A 3,548-nucleotide genomic window follows, 5' to 3' on the forward strand; every position below is an offset into this window, starting at 1 on the left:
TTGAGTTCACTGTGGCGAGCAGCTGACCGGCACTCCGACAGCAAGCGAGAGGGTGCAAATCGTACTCTTAACAGTTCCCACACAAAGGCATTTGTGCGCCTGTAAGATCTTCACCCAGACACGGAGGGAGATTGCGATCCTTAAGCAATCCTTGTCCACCAGATCAAGATGGAAGCCAAAGGGAGAGCTTTTAATCAAACACTGCGGAGATCGTCGAAGACCAGATTGCAGCGTGAGCTCGTAAAGATCCTAAGAACAAGGTCAAAGTCGGAGAGAAGGTCATTTCAGTAAAAATACGGTGTATATCTAAACGTGTAAAAGGTCTTGGGGCAGAAAAGTAGTTTCGGAGGAGGAAAAGAGCCAAATTAGGCTCGATGTCTTTAAGCTCCTCGATCATTTTAGATATATTTGAGATTTTTCAAGATAGTGAGCCTTCAAAGGCAGAAGGACACATGAAAAAAGAGAATACTAAGATTTGGTTTGACTGTAATTTGAAAGTGGGAAAGAATCTTTCGGAACAAAAAGGATAACCGTGGAACATAAAGATGTTAACGAAGTAAGATAATTTAAAAAAGCAAAACTGCTCAGAAACTCTACATAACCTCCAATCAACAGGAACAATCGTCCAAACGTTCAAAGAAGAACGTCAAGTCACGCTTAAGCAATGCAAAGTATATAACATCATCACAGCTTTATGTAAGAACAATTTTGATGAACGTTCTCTCAGGGCAAATTTTAGAAATGATCCTAAGAAGACTAGCTTTAAAATTGATGATGAAAAACAATTTCTATGAACGTTCTCTCAAAGCAAATTTTAGAAATGATCCCTAGAAGTATAGCTTTAAAATTACGCAGAAGAAGAAAAATTTTTATTTAAAAAGAGGCTGTTAGTAGAGAATAGATAAGGACCTTTGACATTCCTGCCTTTTTAGTCCCGGACACACGCTCACTTCTCAGCCGCAAACTAAGACTTACCGCCTTACCTGGTACCCAGACATTATCTTCTCTAGGACCTTAGATAGACCTTTGAAGGACAATTCCTGGGTTTCCGAGTGCTCCTCTCGCCATCCTTAGCCATGGGCTAGCCGGCTAGCTTGTCTTCTGACTTTCTTGAGTGCGCTAATTAAATTGATAACGCGTTTCGTCTTTTCATATTTAAGTATAAAAATTGACAGCAGGCAAATTAGTTTATTAAATTAGTTCATTAAATTACGAATACTCGAATGAAAGTAGTCATTACTGGTTCCAAAAGGTAATGTCTCTTGTCTACTGTAGTGGAATGGGCTACTCCACTGATATAAACTCTTAGTGGGAAGTGATCCTTCCCGCCATCTCATCATTGCCTGTAGAAATGTACAGAAAGGCTTGGAAGCCGTCAGTTCTCTCAGACAAAACAACCAACATGTCAAAAAAGCCTGTCCTCATAGACATGGTCTCCCGACTGTCCATTTTCAGGGGTGTGAATTATATTAAAACACAGTACTCATTCCCCACAGCCAGAAAAAACCATCTGGACGGGCTTATATCCAATGAAGAAACCACGGGCACGTGTCACGTGGTCTGGAGTCATTGCATAAAAAACTTATTTTCACCGTATTCTGCCCTAAAAAAGTCCAGAAACGTGTTTGATATGTTTTCGACAAGCAAACGACTGTTCTGTTAACAGACTGGGTTCATAGCTTGTAGTCTGGAGATCCCGCCAGGAGAGAGAGAGTTTAAAATATATTGAAATTCTTGTTGAATTATTGGATAGTTTGGCATGATTTGATTGTTTTAATTTTATTACTTTGTATGTGAAATAAGAGTGTAATTAACATATCGTGTCATTAAAGAAAAGGCAGCAGAATCTAGTGAAATTAATTCAGAGCTTAATGTTTTTCGTCAAAATAATAAACCAAATTAATCCTTCTTCGAATCTTCGTTATTTTAAATAGATTTCTTGTTAAGAAATAAATTGAAAATTTATTTGAATTATCATCATGTAATTTGAAAAAGTAAAACGTTTCGTAGTGAAATTGGCTTACGGAGACAACTTGAGGAAGTTTTGAAAACTCTCAAAGTATCCTCTGCGCCCACAATCCCGATGATCCTGAAGGAAATCTGTATTTGATCACTATAATGGCGTGTACACTGAAAGAGTGACTTCGGTGCTTTGTTTTTATCTTTCGTTAACGATTTCTCCTTTTTCGTAGATTTTGTTTTTTGGACAATAAAAACAATTCTATTCCAAGGATTTTTAAAAATCAAGTTAAATAATCAATTATCGAATTATAACTTATATATTTTCTAAAAATATTATTTTTTGAAATGAATAAAAATATCGAATTATTATCAATAGCGTGTTCTGCACGCTTTCCTGTTGTTGTGTGTTTTGTTTTTGTACGTTGATTATTACTTTTATTCAAATTTTTAAAGTATAATTTTCTATTTGCATTTTATTGCTGATTAAATATTTGTACATGTAGAATACCTTGAAAAAAGTTATTTTACAAGTTAATTGTGGCTATTGCCTCACTAGTTTAATCTCAATTTAATGCATCTTTTTTAATTGATTTTTTTCTCTATGTATATATTCATTTTTATTGATATTTCATGATTTATCAACTTATTGTATTTTTCTTTGATCAAAATTTGATTAAATCTGTAAAATATTACTTTTTAATCTCTTTATTATTCACAATTCTTAAATCTTTGTAAATTATTATTATTGTAATTTGAATCATTATTGTTATATTTTTTTTCTAGATTTTTTTAAACTGAACACGAATTTAATTATTGTTATATTATTTTTATAAATTATTATGTCACAGGCTTAGTGTGTACCGAGCCTAGGTGGTTATACTTTGGACTTTTTTTTAGACTTGGAAAAAAATTCAAAAAAATATTTGAATTCTATTTCAAAATCTATTTTGTCAAGATAAATGTTATAAAATGACCTCGGGGACGAAAGATGCCAAGGAGACATTTCGTAACCGTTAATCGCGTAAGCATGCTCGAGACATTTCAAGAGACAAAGGTCGTCTACAGGCGGATTATACCAACAGGGAGGAACGGCGACCGTAAAGTCTAACGTATCAGGCTGTTTAGAAGGCTCTAATGACTTAGGGGACAAATCTATCGTAATGAGGTAACGGGACTTCTGCGCAGAATCTTTTCTTGTGCGATAATCAAAGCACCCTTTGAGATATTAAGCGCATCGCACATTACCTCTACGGATCTTTCTTATTTCTATGTCTCCGAATTTTGCTTTCATATCGAAGGTATAGTTCATTAGAAAAATTGCAAGGCTTGACGTAACCAAATCCTGGTTGAAATCAACCATTCGATTAAGAGTGTTTATAATTGCACGCTCGTTTTTAGTGTATTATATTTCAACTCTACCAAGAACGGCCGATACTCACGGGCGAATGTCCCAACCTCCATCTTCACATTCATATTGAGTAGTATTGGCCCGGCTCCCATATATATTTTCTGGTATTCAGGATTTTCCCATCTTCAGGGTTTGGCTTCAAGAATTCTCCGAGAGGTATAGTTCTTGGTTTATTTTC

General features: G+C 35.2%; 1 pseudogene; it reads right to left on the bottom strand.

Annotated features, from left to right (window-relative positions):
- Positions 1-579: 579 nt before the first annotated feature.
- On the bottom strand, positions 580-764 carry LOC115230801 (annotated as a pseudogene).
- Between the last annotated feature and the right edge of the window lie 2,784 nt (positions 765-3,548).

Source organism: Octopus sinensis, unplaced genomic scaffold (assembly GCF_006345805.1).
Source record: "Octopus sinensis unplaced genomic scaffold, ASM634580v1 Contig16382, whole genome shotgun sequence".
NCBI lineage: Eukaryota > Metazoa > Mollusca > Cephalopoda > Octopoda > Octopodidae > Octopus > Octopus sinensis.